Below are 19,716 nucleotides of genomic sequence, written 5' to 3'. Positions count from 1 at the left end.
AACATATGCGATGCACACAGGTTAACCATCTTTTCATTATATATATTCTGTATTTGTTTCAGTTTTACAAGAACAAGGATATCTCATGCCACGTCATCCGACAAATGTATGTGGCAAGTCTTGACCATTCGTCAAACAATGCACTGTTGTCTGATTTATAAAAGCATTTTTTCAATGTGAATACCTGATTGAAAAAAATAGACCATTTCATCATAACATGTGCCTGGTGCCAATTCGTCTCCACACCATCTTCAAGAAGTCAAGTACACACTAGTTGACTGCAGCACAACTTCCGGTGGTCTAGCAATCTCAGTGTTCTCTCTCTGGCCACGATGCCAACCTGTGTCGGTCTCTCTGCATCATCTATGATAGCCTCTCCCATCCAATGTAGCCTCTATGTCAGCCTGCCTCTGCCTCTCCATATTCATTAATGTATTCATATTTTCTTTGTGTTCATGTTTATTTCTTTAATTATAATTTAGCCATGAACATGGCTTTTTATTAAATATACTAAAAAATAAAAAGCAAGAAATATCCAATAAAAGCAAAACGTCATTACATCAATTCAGTCTTATTGGACAGGAATGGTAATTCAATACGATTTCAATACAAAAAGGCCTTCTTATATATGTCTTGCTGAAACCCCTCATTCTAGTTGCACTTTAATATTTTCCCAGATATTAGTTAAATGGTAAATAAGCTAAATATGTTTACCTTCAATATACTCAAGCCATAAGCCTTCTAAATATATGTGTTGATCCAACCCATTTTTAGTAGGCCTCTACCCTCCTACACTGCTTAGCCTACCATGAGTTTAAAACGTGCTCACTAAAAAAACAAAAAAAAAACCTCACTAGCCTGTAGCTTGTGGTATCCTACCTATGTTCTTTACGTCTACCCTTAGCATGCTCACCACAGCTACCAACCAGATGGCTTGTATCTCATTATTTACACTGAGCTCTCTTCTGTTCTTTGCTAGACTTCCCTTACTGGCCCCAAGCGACGTTTCAATCATGACACTCCCCACATTATCTAACAATACATTATCTAACAATAACAAAACTATCTTGCCTCTACAATGCCCAATCCTAAGTAATCCTTGTACAATAGAGACCAGGAATACTTGACTCAGAGCTAGACTAGCCAAAATATACAAGCCTCCTATCAGCTCATTGCCCACCTATACATGGAAGAGAATCCCGAAGTCCCTGCCTTGTCCATGTACAATGAGTACCAAACTAGCAAATAATTGCCCACCAAAGACCAAAAATCGCACAGTCCAACACTATAATCGGAAAGACCGATTAACGCCTCTCCCATCTATCACAACTCTCACAAGCCCGCTTATTAAAGGAGCTCTAATCAATGCTAGGTCTATGGTAGCACATGCCACAGAGATTGCTGACTTTATCTTGAGCGACAATATAGACTTTCTCGACATCACCGAGACATGGCTGTGCGCTGCAGCAGGCCCTATGTTAGCAGTTCCAGACGGCTACAAAATCCTAAGACAAGAAAGACTAGGGACAAGAGGCGGAGGTATCGCTTTTATCGTTAAATGCAACCTCTCTATGAGACTGGCCTCCCCGCATGACATACAATCTTGTGAAGTTCTTTCAGTCAAACTACCACTGATTAACTCCCAAACCCTTAATATCCACCTGGTCTACCGCCCACCAGGTCCAATTGGGACTTTTGAGGAAGATATCCATACTATACTCTCTAGTAACCTCAAAAGTTCATCACAAGTACTACTCCTCGGCGGCCTCAACTTGGGTTTCAATGACAATTCAGGTGAACCTGCTCTGGCAACGGCCAACATCTTATCAGAACTTGGCCTTACCCAAAGAAGCAAAACCCTCACCCACAATAATGGGAGAATATTAGAGTTGGGTAGCAGACCACAATTGCCATGCCAATATCCTCTCCAACTCACCGCTAGCCTCGACTGACCACTACCTACTATCATTTACGCTTTCTACCACTAGACCCCCTTCCATACCTGCCCCCATTGCTCCACCTATTCTAACTAGGAATAAAAAGTGTATCACAGTGCATAGGCTTATCCCTGCCATTTTCCCAACTCTTAACCCACTCCCAGACAGTACTGACCCAGATAGTCTGGTTGATGAGTATAATGACCTCCTCCCTAGATCAGATCGCCCCCTCAAACTGAGACCAAGTAAATCAAAAAACCATTTGAACAAATGGTTAACTCCATTCCTAAAAAACTTAAGCAACAAAAAAGAAATTGCGAGGCTGTATGGAAACTTCTACCTACAGAAGCCAACAAACTAACGTTCTCCAAACTTTCTTCCCTATATAAAAAAGAAGTCCACCTTGCTAAACGGGAATCTTACGACACTCGTATTTCCCAAGCTAACTCCAATATGAAAGAATTATTCACCATACTCAAAGAATTAGAGACTCCCATTGCAATACCAGACATATGTACCAAAGATAAAAAATGGTGCTTAGATATCCAACATGCACTTGCCAATAAAGTATCTACCTTACAAAACAAAATAGCCAAAAAAAAAAGCATCTTTAAATACTCCACCCCCTTCTAAGGCCTCCACCAATACTTCTGAAGTCCAATCCACCTGATTTAACTTCTCGAAAGTATCTATTATTGAGGTGGAAAAAATTATCCTGTCACTTAAACCATCCAACTGCCACAGTGATCCCTGCCCGTCTCAGCTCATCAAGGATGCGGCTCGGACCTCTCACCCTTCATCTCAAAACTCATCAATGCTTCCTTTACTACTGGCACCATTCCCACAAACCTCAAATAATCTTGGGTACACCTACTACTAAAAAGAAACCACTCTAGATCCCTCGATACCTAACAACTATAGGCCACTCACAACAGTTCCCTTTCTTCTTGAAATATTTGATAAAGTGGCATACACACAAATTCAAAATTACTTGGAATCACATCACTTGCTAGGAGCTAGACAGTCTTGCTTTTGCCCACAACATGGAACGGATTCTGCCCTCAACAATCTTAAGTCCCAAATCAATGAGCTTAGAGATAGAGGGAAATCAGCTCTGCTTCTCCTCCTTGACCTTTCAGCCGCTTTTGATTTGTTGGATCACACGCTCTTTTGTACAATCTTGATTCAGCAGCACACTTCTCCAAAGATGCCATAACTTGGATTAGATTCTTCTTAAGTGGCAGAACAATGAGGGTATTCTCGCCTTCAGCAGCAGCAGACCCTATACCTATCACTTGTGGTGTGCCACAAGGTTCATGTGTCACGCCCACATTGTACAACATTTTTACCAAGCCCCTTTTTGAAGATCTGGACCATCTCGGTATCGCCTATACTAACTATGCAGATGATACTCAGATCCTCCTCCCACTTTCAGGGGATTACGAAAAGGATTTGGCCTTGGTGAATAGAGTGTACCTCATCATCCAGGCATGGATGGCTACGCATGGTCTATGCCTGAAAGATGATAAAACAGAACTTATCATCTTGGGTACCCCTTCCAACTTAAAAAGAATTAGGCCCCCACTACTCCTTCTTTATAATTGACAGCAACCTCATCAAGGTAGCTCAGGAGGTAAAAACATTAGGTTTTTATCCTGACTCCACCTTGTCCTTCTCTAAACAGGTTAATACATTAGCGTCCTCCACGGCGTACACATGCAAACTTATCAGAACTGGTAAGCCCTTTCTCTCTAACAACAGTTGTACTATCCTGGCCAGAGCGCTCATTTTGTCCCGGCTAGACTATTGTAATGCCTTGTACATAGGCTCAAATAAAGCCATCACTAAGAAAATACAAACCCTCCAAAATTTTGCCCGCAGAGCGGTGCTAGGTATCGCCAGAAGAGAGCACATCTCTGAGAGTAGGCGACAGAACAACTGGCTCTTAACCAATGACAAAATTCTACTTAAAATGCTGTCACTTAAGCACACATCTCTTAACAATGCCGCACCCATCTACCTCTCGAAGAGATTCCACAGATAGACCTCACTCAGACCAACCAAACTTTTGAATTCCCTGCCTCCCACTTTGAGAAAAGATCAGCCATACCAGAATTTCAGATCGAACACTATCATATGGCTCAAATCTTTCGACCAGTAACTTGGCCGATGCAACTTCACCCTAGGATGATCTTTTGCCTCTGCAACTGAAATACCTGCTATCCTTCGGGGTAACCACAATTAGTGTATAATGTATGACACTTTGCTTTTTCTGTTTATCCTGCTCTTTGCTCTTGTAATTAACGCACTGCACTCTATGTTTCAATGTAACTAAGCTTCGCATATTCTTGTAACTGTTGCACCCTTATACCCCAGAGTCTGGTGCGCATTACAAATAATAAAACAAACAAACAAGGGCAGTCTTACTCCTTTTGTGGGAAGTACATTTCCCCTGTTGCCTGAAGGGCTGATTTTTTGATCTGATGGGTTATAAGGCAGTTACAAAGAAAGTATTTTACTGATTCAATCTCATTGGAACCATATAGTCTACATTTTTGGTTTTCTCTCTGTACTCCCCATCTTGCATATTCTACTTCCAGAGTGTCCATCAAGTTGCATTTTATTTTTAGGTAGTCAGATCACAGGTATGCATTCGGAAAAGCATCAAGATAATTATGCATTCATAGGGTAGGTTCTCGCTGTCTAGCGCAGTCTCTGCTGCTACGCTTTGCCACCAAATCAGTCCTGTTTTGCTCTTGGTCCCAATCCTGTATTTTCTTTTTCAGTAGATTTTTATGTTCAAGACTGTTGAGGAAGTAAATGTCACTGTCAAATGATTTTCCCGAGTACATTCCATCTTCAGAAATCAATGTGCAAGTAGTTGTTAACTTGGGAAGCTTAATGGCTTCCGTCAGAATCTTTTCATGCAGTGTTCTCTTCACAGTTGGCCAATTTGTGATATTGTACAGTGTCGCAAATAACCTAATATCAATTTTATCATGAATATGCGCAAGAATTCCACCTGTGTACTTGATGGTAAACTAAACAGAGATTTCAGGCAAGTTGTTTCCAATGTATTTATAAATAATATGTTTCCCCCTTACCTCAATGCCAAACGTTCATTTCGGCACAACCTTAGACTTATTGACAGTACATATGGAGGAGAGTGAATACCCACCATGCTTATTCACAAGTCGATGAGCGGCACCCAGCATTTGACGGATATCAGTCTCCAGTGTCTCAAGATGCGGTCTCCAAATGAGTCTTTTATCAATATCTAATCCACGATATTTGTTTTTCTTCACTTGCTCAATCAGCCGTTGATCTAACTGCCAGTTAGGTGAACATTTTGTGACTCTGTCCCATTTGTTACTGAAGGTCATGGTCTTTTTCATTGTTTTGTTTATTTTAAGATGATAATTTGTGGTGTAATTTGATCATTGTGTTAAAAATCCCTGAAGGCCTATAGGAGTGTACCTGAGCAGTAGACGATCATCGGCATACCCCAACCAGCTTGAATTCTTATTGCCCAATCTTGGTGGGTATGCAGTCGGTGAAGTGAAAGATAAGGATAAGTCAGCCGTGTATAAATTAAATAATAAAGGTGCCAAAATGCAGCCTTCTCATCTTTTATAGCGCGCTTAATATCAGAGACCTCTGTTACTCTGCACTGCCTTGGTTCCAAGACACACCACTGCCCCAGAGATATCCTCCCAGCCCCATAGTCTCTTTGTAGGCCTGCCCCAGTTTCCCAGCACTGTCTCTCATTTGGGCCGAGTTTCCCATCCATCCTGGGCCTTCATCGGCCTTTGGCACCCATCCTGCATCATCTCTCTGTGTGCTTTCAACCACACAGGCCATCCATCTCGAGAAAGCATGTGCTTGCAGCCATGTTCCGCAAACATTGCTAGTCATTTATATGTATTGATTTTTGCAACCTACTAGGTTAGGGCTTGTGCGGGGGAGGAATGGGGGGGTTCTCAGAGAGGCACATGAAGCACCAGATCTCATAACTTTCACCACATCAACAATTTCACACGTATTGGGATGTCTGCATCGTATGTCAGAACCAGGATTATACATATCTCAGCTACTTGAGAAGCACAAATAAAAACCAATACACGACACTGGTGATCTTCTGAAGTCAGCTTAATAGCTAGCACACCATCACCCATAGTACAGGAGCGTGATGGCATAAATTGCCCTTGGGACCTCACGTTGCTGAGGCTGAAGATACCTATGTTAAAAAAAAAACCACCAATTTCTGCACCATTTGCGAATGTTTCATTATTTCACATTCTTCCATATTACGAATCATTATCCATTTAAATACATCATTATTGAAAGACACAATAAAATCCTATACTATCTTACAATACTAAAATCTAATACAAAATGTATTACAGAGTTTGACAATTACTTACATCTCAAATACACATACATTCAATACTTCCTTACATTATACTCAATTTGGCTTCGACTAGCTTCCATACTCTGTACATGGCCAAAATGAGTGGCTTGTTACCTGAATTAAGACAGTACAACCGAAACGCATTCTCACATATACCCGAGGCTCTGTGGACAAACCGTCCCAGGCTATGCACATAAGGGACACTTGTTTACAGGCGCGTTATAAACGGCGTGTATCATATCATATGTCAATATCAAAGTGTTACATGAAGTTAAAACATGCTGGGCTGACTCTTCAACAGTTACATTCAAACACAGATGGCACGTACACCACTCCTGTGGAATGCCCATTTTAGGACCTAGGGTAGACAATGTTGGGAGATGATCAAACCTCATCAACATGTAGAGTCTTTGCACTGAGCTGAATGGGCATTTACTCAAATATTTCTGTGGATGTAGAAAGTTATATCTTAGATAGCAATAGCCAGGATATCCTCTAAGAGAATCCATATGTTTAAAATGTGATACCCAATCCCATTTATCGAGATGCGCTGAAACTCCGTTTTTAGGTGGTGAAGGTCACACGACCAATTGGGTATCTAATCAATTTTCTCAAATAGATCTCTTACCAACTTGACCCAGAAATATATATGCCCCTTATCCTTCTTAATTGTTAGCGAGCATTCTCAGAAATGTGCTAATTCCCTCCACCTTAGAGACCCCCAGAAACTTTGATGGATTTTGAGGACTTGATTTTTTTAACCTGGAGAGAGTGTGACCCTTTTTCCCATTTGCGCATGTATTGTAATGTGATTTTGTACACTGTGTTTCTTTTGGTTATGGAGTCTGACAAACTCCATAGGCATCATCTTTTACATTGTGTCACACAGCACCTTCAGTGCAGTGACACAGGGAAGTCTTTCAGAATTTCCAAAAGTTTAAATATCTTCTCTTGGTTAAACTATTGTTTCCAGAGCAGTAAAATGAAATAACTTTACTTATATCTGTAAACTCCTAGACCCAGCACACACTACCTTACAATATGGTGCTGGTGGGGTTACCTAGTATCCCCTTTGTCTAGCTTCTCATGTAATATTTTTATGTTACCCTTTTCTCACTGAATGGCTGGTGGTAATGGTTTCATTTTAACTACCAAGGTGTGCATTTACTGTGGGCTGCGTTCGCAACTGCAGTAAAACACCCAGGGGTGCCATTTCTGTCAAAATGGCCTGGTCTTTTTTTTTCACCATTTCTTTGTGGAAAGTTCCTTCTTGAGATTTACTCTGCGCGCCAAACTAGGTTTGGTCCCATTGTTTGCTTTGCCTTGGGTGGGATTCACGAGTGAAGCCCACCTCTGGCTCCAGGGTGTCTGGGGTAGGCAGGTAGTGAGGGAGGTGACCAAAACTCCCTGTGCTTAGTCTCCTAGGAGAACCAAATGCACTCTGTGATGATTGGCTGGCTGACTGTCTGGCAAGGACAGCCACCCTGCTGAGTGACTGACAGCTAGGCTGGAATGAATGGGAGAGAACTGAATAAAAGGCAAGTATTTTGGCTTGGAAGGCAGAGTCGACCACAGGATGAAGGAACCAAAGAAGAACTTGAAGAGGACGTCTGCTGCAACTCCTGGACGGTTGGTTTGCCCGGTGAAGCCCTGCTGCATTGCTGAAACGCCAAGTTCGCATCGACAGAGAAGCCCCTGCAAGGACGACTTCTCCCCTTGAGTTGGCGGGACAAATCAACCCGAAAGTAAGCCACCTGGACATCCATCTCACAGTTGGTTGAATTTGCACAGAGTTGCTGCTGGAAAGCGTATAACCAGAGAGAGGAACACCAGATTGTCTGCCTTGCTTTTAAGCTGGCCAAGAGCTCTAGCAAGATCCTCCGGACTCCTAGGAAGCAGGACTGACCGAGCCTGAGCCACATCAACAGAGTGCGGGACCCCAGAAGCAAGGAAAGTCCATCTCGACAGCCAGGAAGGGCAGTGTTGCTATTTGCGGTAGAAGCGAGGAGCTGAAACACTGAACAGCCACTGAAAGTGAAGTTTGACGTTTGCGAGTTTTGACCATCTCAATGTATTGCAGGAGTCCCCCCAACATCCTCCCTCTAATCCCCATGATTGAGGCCCAGGAACAGTGAAACCTGCAGAGCTGCACAGGAATACGAGTCATCTGCTGCATCTTTTCTTCATCTTTAAGGTACTGTACAAACCCTGAGAGAACTTACCTCTTGCTGTAGAGTTGCTTGCACCTTCTAATACTCACAAGTCTAATCAGTGTGTGGCCCAACATTTGATTCTTCTTTTCTTCAAAGACTTCTAAAACACTGTGCAAAGATGTTTCCATTTACCTACCAGAGGTGCTTCATCCCATATAAGACTTTGGCCCACTGACTTTGACTTAGCCTATTGTATTGAATGACTCTTTCTGGGGGGATCCAAAAGTATTTCCCTGCTTGAGAATATTTGTAGTCTCTTGTATGTTCTAAATAATGTTTTCATTTCACATCTTACTCCATGATTCTAAATGCAACAGTGATACATTAATGTCCCAAGCACCCTAGCAATTGAAGTCACCCGAGGGTGTAGGTAGTGTGTGTGGGCCATCCCAAAAGGGCATCTACTGATTTAGAGATATTAAGAGTGTGTATTTCATGAAGTGTATGTGAGTGTTACTGTTATATTGTTCACTTCTGAGGAAGGCTTATCCTAACTGACTGATAAATACATTAATAATTGTTTATTCAAAAAACCTTGAGTGTAAGAGTTTATTTGAATACTTGTAACTGTAAATATCTGTGCAACTCCTCTACAGCTCACATTGACCCCTCTTGAGATAAGCCTGGCTGCTCAACACACTACCAAAACTGTGTAGTACAAGCTTATACCAACGGTTGTGTTTCCCATACCTGTAGTCAGAGTTGTTTGCAGTGTTCCCAGAGGGTACTAACACTCATAACAGAGCACATTAGTTGCAGTAGTGGTCATTTGGATCTTTAAGAGTTATAATAAACATCACACCCATCTTCATTAGCACATGGGCTGATAGGGATCTCAAACCAAATTCCAGTCGTGCCAACTTGATTGTAACTGAGGGGGATAGATTAATCACTGACCTCCAAAACTTACCTTCTATCACTTTCAGCCATTCATAATTGGTCAGATGTAATGACTCCAGCTGGTGGGGCAGACACTCTATTTGTACAATAATGCAATCCCTTCATATGCAGCCATCTTGCTTACAAATCTCTTTGTGAGGGCAGACTGGGTCATTGCTTTTCTACTTTTTTCAGCAGTAAGTTCTTTATTTCCCCCCTTTCAAAACTCCAAACCCAGATATTTGTAGGAGAGTACCAATTTCGATCTTCCCCTCAGGCAGTAACAGTGGTGACCTCCGACTCTTTCCATTGCCACAGCACATAAACCTGACCTTATCAAGATTCAAAACCAGGTAATTGTTCCTGGTGTATTGGCACAACTCCTTGGCTGCCCTGTGTAGACTAACATATGTGTCATCTCGTAAAACAATGTTGTCTGCATAGGACAACCAGTCTACATGGCCACTCCCTACCTTTGAGGGGCATCTATTAATCAATCCTAGGCACACAGGCAGGCAGCAATGTATAAGTTGAACAGTAGAGCTGCCAGCACACATCCTTGTTTCACCCCACGATTAGTTGGGGTGGGATTAATTCTGGATCCTCCACTGTAAATCTACACACACAGTAATTGACTCATGCAGCTGACTGATTGCCTCCAAAAACCATAATGGGATTCCAAAGTTCTTTAATTTCCGCCACAACTTGGCATGATTCACGGTGCTGAATGACATTTTTAAATCAACATATAACACCTATAGCGAGCTAGATCCTGTTTGAGATGCTCTACGTATTAATGTTTTGAGCAACAGCATGCTATGCGTTTTGGCTGAGCCACCACTAAATCCCATCTGGAAAGTGCTCAGCAACCCAAGGTTATCTACCCACTTTTGCAACTCCCTAAGCAATAGGGTTGCAAAAAGCATACTTGACATATCCAGCAAGGGTAAGAAGCAGTCATTTGTGGACACATTCATGCTTTCTTTCCTGAAGACAGGAATTCAATTAGAATGCCTCCAAGATAAAGGGATTAGCCCTGTATTACAGATCTTCTCGAATAATATCCCCAAGATATAAAACCATTGCTCCAGGTTCAATTTCATTAACAATGTTGGCAAGGGCATTAGGACCAGGGCTCTCAAATGCTTTAGTTTTTTGTGAGAATGTCAGTATATACTTGGTCGAATATCAATTCAAAAGTCTACAGCCATATTGGGATGTCATTGCTTTGCCTATCCAGTTCTACAAAAAAGTTGTCATTATATGGGTCCTCCACGTATTAGCAGAAATCACATTAGATGTTCTATATGTGGGATTCCCATTGTATGCCCCCAATACCACCCATATATGTTTAATGTTTCCACTTTCATATTCTGCCAGTGCCCATTCTTTATAGAATATTTGTGTCTTTTTGGCCAATCAGGGGGCCTCATTACGACCCAGGCGGTAAGTTACCGCCTGGGCCGTGACTTTACCACCATGGCGTAAACTACGTTTACGCCATGGTGGTTGGTGGACTTACCGCCCCATTCCGAGTTTGGCGGGGCGGTAAGTCCCCAATCCCCATTTACCCTTCCCCATTCCCATTTTTGCCCCATAGGGCATAATGGGAGTGGGGAAGGCGTTAATTACGCCACCGTAAATTACGGTGGCGTAATTAACTCCATGGTCCCTTAGCGCCATGGATTTTAACACCTGCTAAAAGCAGGTGTTAAATCCGCCATGGCGCTAAGGGACCTCGTACTCAGGCGGTAAGGGTCGGCGCTGTTTACGGCGCCGTAAACCCCTTACCGCCTGAGTTGTAATGAGGCCCAGAGTATCTATTTTTGGCATGTTTGATCTTTGACAGGCAATCAGGTATACTACCTGCCTCAATGAGCATTTAGATAATCCTATTTCTTTATCAAAGAGGTTATTTAAATCGTCCTCGCCAGCCCTCGTAGCATACAGAGGTTTGGCAAAAGCAATAGATATAGTTAACCAACTTTCAATGTCAACTGCTCTCCTGTTACACAGATCAATGTGCTCCAGGTCCAATGGCCCATCCATGAATATTCCAATTCTATCTAAGTTGGATGTGTTCCAGCTAATTCTATTAACATTATAATTGGTGATTGGCTCACAATTAGAAATGAGAGCACGACCATCTACTGCCATCAAAGTGGACACAACTAGTGACTTATGACCGCTATTTTCATTATGAACAATCGCCAGGTTTTTAGCGTGCACCACCAAATCACTAGAGCAATAGAAATAATCCAACATGCCCTGTTTTTTACCACACCGCCACATAAATCCCCCCGGCACATCACCTGTTGCGTGACCATTCAGCATAGTTAAATCCCATTAATCCAGGAAATTTGACCAATTCTTACCCGCTCTGTTCACTCTAGTCTGAAGTAACGTGCACTTAGCATTAACCTGCTCATTTGCTTCACATATATTTAAATCTCTACAATATGCATTTAGGTCTCCAGCTAGTATAATATGGCCTGAATCGGAATGAAAGCAGTTTGTTATAACCTCAACAATACTGCTGAAGATTCCTATTGTTAACTGCTCTCCAGGTGTTTTGTAGATGTTCAGTAATAATACCCTTTTATGGTATTCCTAGAAATATGGGCAGATTTCCACTGCTTGAACATACTTTTCAGGACCAGGCAGACAAGCTTGACTGGCCACCAAGCCATGCTTGACACCGATGAACAGACTTCCATACAGGCGTCCCAAGCTCCCCTCTCCACTATGTTCTGGAACACAACTTAACCCTCCACCATAATTCCAGACACCAACCAGATCTACTGTAGCATACAAATTGTATATGTTTGCAGCAAATCCAGTGAGCTGGCATGCTCCAAAAAGATGGTGGTAGCCACAGGTGTTCCATGACATTAGTTATATTCAATTATTATTCTTCGGTATCAGCGGTCAAATTGTGGTCAACCAAGTCCACCCTTGCCTGTCGTTAATTACCCTAGCATTTGCATCTTGTTTACCATGATTGTTGGAACCCACCTTTGTAACATAGTCAGCCCCAAAACCTGGTTTCAATTTGTTACACTCCGTTTGATTACTCCTCAAATAAAAACAACGTTTAACTAAATGTGTGGCTTGCTTTTTTGTATCAGGTCTGCTATGTTCTCAGTTATACAATAATTTAGGGTACTGTTCATACTGAATTCTTTCACTAGCTACAAAAACCAAGCCATTTGTCCCAAGCACCCTCAGGGGTAGTATCTGATGCATTATATTAAAATAAACTGAGCAATTAATTAGTTGGTCATTGCGATTAGAATATAAACTCATTATCACCAGAACCTCAGTCCGTGCCATCTCCGTATTATTATCTCGGTTACAGTTTTAGTCAGTAACCAGTCTGACCTTTCTATGCTGCATCATTCTATGCTCCAGATGTGAGCATCTACCATGTACTGAGCTACAGCTGGTTTCCATGTCTGAATCTGTTACTTCGGAATCTTCCTCCCCAACCCTGATTTAATTTTTCTCCTCATCTTGGTCTTTCAATAGCCAGCTAGTTAACGTGACGGCCTTCTTAGCTGCCCTCTTTTTCTTTCTATTGGCCAACTTCCTGGCCCATTTATTAGAAGAGTTGGTCGGTACTTCTTTTATCGACTCGTCACTCCCACTGTCCATACAGGGTCTTTACCAGATTTGATGATTCGCAGTTTTAATCCTCTGTCTGTGCTTTCTGCTAGGATAGATTTCAGATGTCTCAGAGCTATCCAGTCTCTCTGCTGGCTCACAGTTCATTATTCTATCTCCAAGCCCCACCATCATTACCGTTGGTCTTGTGACAGTGGAAGCACCGACAGATTCTCCCCTCTTCGATGTGTACACCTGAACCAATTCCATCCAAATTCTTGTTTCAATCCGTCGAAGAATACCACCATGTGCATTGATTTCTTTGTTCATTCTACCACACAGTTTTAATAGTATCTTAATAGCGAACTGCACTGTGTTAATATAATGGTCGGGAAATCCAGTGAGCCATCACCACTCATAATAGATTCTTCAGTCTCCAAGGCGTCCACATACAGGTTTGGAGTAGTGCTTAATCTCGCTCCAGTTTCTATTTCAGGTTCTCTAGTCATTGCAGGGGCCAGTTGTGCAGCTGGGATCACCCCAATAGTCAGGCCCGTATTGTGGTTCTTGTGCGCAGAGAGTACGTCTTGGGCCGCAGTTTCGGATTGCCAGAAATAACACAGGTTTAGTAGTGAGTTATCAATCTCTGTACCTTGCACAATAGTTTTAGTTTCTGTCCCGTCTCCCGCACTTTCCACCACAATTTCATCATTTATCTTGTTACCCACTGGAAAATATGTTGTCATTTTCCCATCTTGCAGCCCAGACTTAGCTTTATTATTAGCCCCATGCATAGGAGGCAGGACATCTACTTGATCCAGAATATTAACCAGCAGTTCAGTATCACATGCAGTTGTCATTTTGTATTTTTTCATAAGGTTATAGGTACTATTCTTGGGTTTACGCTTGTATGCCATACCAACAGCTCTAGACAAAGCACCCACCAGTGTAAGACGCAGGGCTGACAGCAATTTAAGTATGATGTAGATAAAGTTACCGTCTGGGTGCTGTGGGTCTGCAAACAGGTATAGAGATGGCACACTCCGTCAACACCTGCCTTCATCTGCCGAACCGCAAAACCGCTTCTACAGTTCCCGCGCACTCACACCATATTGTGCGATAGCTTGGCAGAGAAGACTGTGGGGTGACTCTGAGGTGCATGTAAAAGATGAAAAGTGCTGTGTCTCAGCAGAAACACTTTACCACGCTGCAAAGAATTTTGAGCTAAACGGAGAGTCAGAGTAAGTCGGCTGCTCCTGGAACGCCATGATTTATGGCATAGCAACATCCTTTCCAACCACTTCATGTGTTAGTGTCTGGCCAGGACTGTATTCTAAAGCCACCCTTTTTGCACCAGTCTAAAGAGGTGCTCATTAAATGTACCCTGGGAGGTGCCATTAAACGCCATTGCCCACTTTTTCCCATTATAGCATTTCTTTGACTGCGTCAAAACTTTTCTAGTGTACTGAAAGTTTGCGAAAACATTCTTAAATTAGAAAAGTAGCAGGCTTTTAATAAATGCTCGCAATGCAACTGGAGTACATGTTTCCCCCACAACGAGAGATGTTAGCAGCTTTTGCTGCTGGAAAGCGTGACATTTCTGCTGCAATATTTCCACCCATCTCGGAATGATGGTGCTGGAAACTGAAGGGGACAAAGTTGGCTTTCCTTTGTTAAACAGCCACACATTCGGGAATATTTGAAAGTATGATGAGGAATGAAAATGTGTGCTGCATGACACTCATTATGTGCCACATTCATTAAGAACAGAAAATGCAGCCGATCAGAAAAAAAATGCACGCATGTGATGCATTAAGTGAACATTTCAAGTGATTCGCCAAATAGTGAATGTATCGCAAACAACTAAACAAACGCCTGCCAAATTTGCTAGGAAAATGATGAAGGGGCTCTTGGGCAACAACATCTGTTGGGAAGGAATTAGGGTCTTCTCGCACCCCCATGTGTTTTAGAATTAGGCAAGACTTCTTTTGACTTCTTCTAGGCATTACAAGGAACCAGGGGGAAAAGGGGCACTGGGAAAAGTTCTCTCATGCATATATAATCATGTACACAGACATGGGCAGGCACTAAAAAAAGGCAGTTATTATTTAAATATAAGGTGCAAATAACTATTAGCTGAATACAATTATAAATGTCAAATCCCATGCATTTTTAAGATCTTAAGCCTGGTAGAGGCAGGCTCTCTGCCGGAAAGAATGCAGCCTGCCCTAAAAATTGATTGTGGGCTCATGCATTTTTGCATCACTGATGCTACCTCTGGCAGAGCACACAAAGTGGCTCACCAGCTGTCAGCTGTCTGTTAAAAGCCCATGCAGGCTAAGAATAGTGGATTTTATATGCTCGATGCACACACAATGCAGAATTCTGGAAAACAAGGTTTAAAGGTTTACTGGACCAGATACAAACATGAGTACAATGAGTGGAGTATGAATGAAAACTAATTAGAGAAACGTTTAGTTTTTTCCTGGTGCTAGGCCTCAAGGTGTGTAAGAGTCTACAGGACTGCAGTGTGTTTCTATATAAGGTAGCAACATGTAAAGTAGCATATCCTAACATAAATCCTTGACAACGTAGAAAGGAAGACTGGATCATCCCTTGTATGGCAGCAGGACGGTTTGGGATGGAGCCATGGCCATATCCAGTGACACAACTGCAGCAAGCCATGGGTATAAAAGCTCCTGTCTGGCTCCAGTTTGGCAGGAGAAACGAATGATGGACAGAAGGGAGCAGAGTTCTTTGCTGCCATGCTAATTTCTGAGAAGATTAAACTTGTTATCCTTGCAAGATAGACTCTTGGCCTTACTTCCCTAGAGGGGTGCCTTTACTCTGTGTGAGCATGATTAGAGGTCCCCTTATAATTAGGGACACCCCTGTAAATTGGGCTACCCTTATAGTGGTGATGACCCGACATGATATCAGTTTTTTGCCCCCATACTTTATGAAGGCCCAGGCCAGTCACCAGGAAGGAGCCACGCCCATCTACATGGACTGGTCCCCCAAATCAAAAAACATGTGTATCCTGAGAGGTTTTAGTAGGAGCCATTTTAAAAGAAATCCTCTCCGCTCACTGAAGTCGGGTGTGGCTCCAGAGAGAAAGACATGCCAGCATTGGATCTTCATTATGGAGGAAACTGGAGTGAGAACACACATCTGAGTATACTCTTGCAAGTTATAAAAACAAGGGGATATGTATGTATAAATGCATGACAGTATGGTCAAGTGGATGAAGTACAAGGTCAATAGATTGAATTGGACTTTTTGGTGATGTGTTAAGGAATAGATTGAATAGGACCTTTTGGTTATGTGTTAAGGTATAGATTGGATAGGGATTCAGGAGAAGTGTTGAGGGGTAGATTGATAGGGTTGTGTATTGAAATTGTCGCGTATTTTTGTTTTTCTACTTTTTATAATTGAAAAAGAGGGCCTCATCGTACAAAAGTCTGAGAAGAAAGGGAGCCTCAGCGTATAAGGACTGGGAAGTAGGGGATCCTCAGCCATAATAGGTTGAGAAGGTAGTATCACACATTATTCTTTTATGATGATAAAAGCAATGGGATCCTCAGCATATTAAAACATCTGGGAAGGTGGTATTACAAGGATATAACGGAAAAAAGTAGTGGCGCGGTATAAGGAATGGGCCTGGATTTTAGTTAATTATTTTTGTATATTTTCTCTTGCTGACTATTGTGGTAAAAAAGGAAGGAAGGTGGATGAGTCATGGCGTGTGATCGCAGGGTTCATGCAGTGTTGCGTCACTAAGGCTAGCTCTGGCAGAGCATGTCATGCATTGATATTCCCTATGGAAGTAATTACACAAGCAATTCCTTTCCTCCCTCAAGCAACATGGCATCCCATAGGCCTGATCATTCTATTCAACTTCTCTGGTCTAGTTATTTCCAAGATGGCCACCGTGTCTCCTCCTTTAAATACAATCCATTTACAACAGACTTCACGTTACTTCAGTCCTGTGAACCCTGTAATTCCTGTTTCATTCTCCATGGCAACGGGGCTCACTTCTAGTGCTTATACTTGGTCCATGAACCACCCTCTGTTATTTACTTAACACTGTGTGCGACAAACTGACAAGCCATTTCCAGGTGTTCTGCATTGTTACTAGAACACTTTGACCTATGGCATTCTTTGCTAACTCTGCCTTTGAAATAGCAATCGCAGAGGACTATATGCCTCGTTCAGACATTTCCAGCCAGCACAGCGTGTGTGTTTGTTTATTCATTTACACTTTCGTGGATGGATTGTATAAAGGCTCCTCACCCAGGATTCAAATGCAGGTCAATATCTGCTCTGTTAACAGGTCAGCTCTGCTAATTACTGTTTCTACTATTTATGAGAGCTCAATACTTCCTCTAACATCAAAGCTTAAAACACAACTCGTGCACTACACTGCTACCATACTCAACGCATTAATCAGATTCCTGCCTGCGCAACACATGCACCATTTAAAAGTTTGGAGAGTTATTTCTAATGGGCAGCATCCACATACCCCTACCAAACTGTGTCCTTGGCCCCTACATCAAGGCAGCACCAACATATCCCCACTAAACTTCACCCAAGGCCCCTGCATAAGGGCAGCACCCACAAGACCACAGCACCTACAAACAAGGGTTTAATGTTAAGGATTTTAATTGGGTGTCACAAACCAGCCCAGGTCTCTTGCCACTGGCCTAGGATGCAGCGCACAATTAAAACACTCTTACTTTATTTCCTAAGAATTCAGATTGCGATGGCACCCAACCCGTCTCACATCCACCTTTACAAACACCCTGGGTCACAATGAAACATGAACCAGGCCAGTGGATAGTAATACACTATTTATTTATTTTATTTATTTTAAAATTCAAATGAAATCACCCAAATTTAATATTGGGAAGCAATCAACAATGGTGTGAAAATTACAAGATACATTTATGGAATACACTTAGTTTGACCTTCTAATATAACATACACAAAGCACAAATGAATGAGAGCAAAAAAAATAACTTTTCGGGTAGAGACCATCCCAGTTAAGATTTCCCCCTGCAATACTACCTCAAACCCCTATTAACCGAATTTTGTGTGGGTAGCAAGAAGTAGCAAGGAGTCAGCTATAGTAGGCAGCAAACAGAATTAAAATCTGACCCCACGAAATGAGAGGCAACATTGGTTTCAAAACCCTTTGCAATTGAACAAAATAGCACTCAAATTAGTAAACATTTGTTTTACGTTTGTGGTTGGAACAAATGAGGTAAAGATGAGTGATAGCAGTATAGACACTAGCAAACTACAAGGCAATGTACCAACATCGGGCATACAGCTCAGAAAATCGACTTGGAAGTGAAAACACAGTGCAGTTAAATCACACGCGTAGAAATTGCATTTGCTAATTTATAAGGGTTTAAATGTCAAAACGGTTTGAAAAACAGGTCGAATAGACAAAATCGCAATGCAGTTTTTATGCTGAGTGACAGATGCACACCACAGGGATAATATGAAAGTGAAAGAGAGACTCTAAATTACTGACAGGACGAGATTCTCAATGGGAAAGGAAATTCAGTTTTAAAAATAACAGCAGATGACAGAGAAAATCAGTTTGGAAAGGACAAGTTTCTCTTAAACTAGATTTTAGTGGCTAGAAAAAAGAAACACCACCCGTGAATAGAAAGGTTAAGCTGCAGTTTTAACCCCTTCATGCTGTTTGCCTCTTTTAGGGAGTATTCATTTATTTAATCAAAATAGTACTTACCCAAGACAGAAATGAGTGGAAAAATGGTGCTAACACTTAGGGGGTAATTCATAGAATTCGGCGCACAAGTGGCGCACGCGGCTGGTGCACAGTGTGCACATGCGGCAGTCTGCGCCAGCCGTGTGTGCCAAAATCCATTTCCACGCACAGCGTATTCATGGATTTTAACATCCATAACCAGCCGTGGCGCAGAGTGGCGCAACGACCCTGCATTAGCACCAGTTACGCCCCCAACCCTGCCCCATGAGCCATGAACAGCGCACAAATCCTGTACATGGCGCACAGGCCAGTGGACCAGCATACAGCCCCCCAACTATGAAAACGTCTGTAAAACTACCCACGCACCCCTCATAATACACGTACCCCTCTCGCGGTAGCAAAATCGCGTGTAAAACTCTGCGCGCACCCCTCCGAATACATGTACCCCACTCTGGCCAGGTAAATTGCATGCTTTTCGGACGCAATTTACCTTGATTGAGCGGGGTACGTGTATTTCGGGGGTGCGCGTGGAGAATCACATGCGATAGGCCTTGTGCGAGCGAGGTACGTGTATTCTGAGGGGTGCGCGGGGAGAATCACACGTGAAAGGCCTTGTGCAAGTGGGGTATGTGTATTTTGGGGGTGTGCATGGAGAATCACACGTGATAGGCCTTGTGCGAGTGGGCTACGTGCATTTTGGGGGTGCGCGTGGAAAATCACATGCGATAGGCCTTGTGTGAGCGGGGTACGTGTATTCTGCGGGGTGCGCAGGGAGAATCACACACGAAAGGCCTTGTGCGAGTGGGGTACATGTATTTTGGGGGTGTGCGTGGAGAATCACACACGATAGGCCTTGTGCGAGTGGGCTACGTACATTTCGGGGGTGCGTGTGGAAAATCACACGCGATAGGCCTTGTGTTAGTGGGGTACGTG

The sequence above is a fragment of the Ambystoma mexicanum genome, chromosome 2q, assembly GCF_040938575.1.
Source record: "Ambystoma mexicanum isolate Mex_15411 chromosome 2q, UKY_AmexF1_1, whole genome shotgun sequence".
In the NCBI taxonomy this organism is placed as follows: domain Eukaryota; kingdom Metazoa; phylum Chordata; class Amphibia; order Caudata; family Ambystomatidae; genus Ambystoma; species Ambystoma mexicanum.
The sequence above is the reverse complement of the archived record's forward strand: the minus strand, read 5'-3'. Positions refer to the sequence as shown.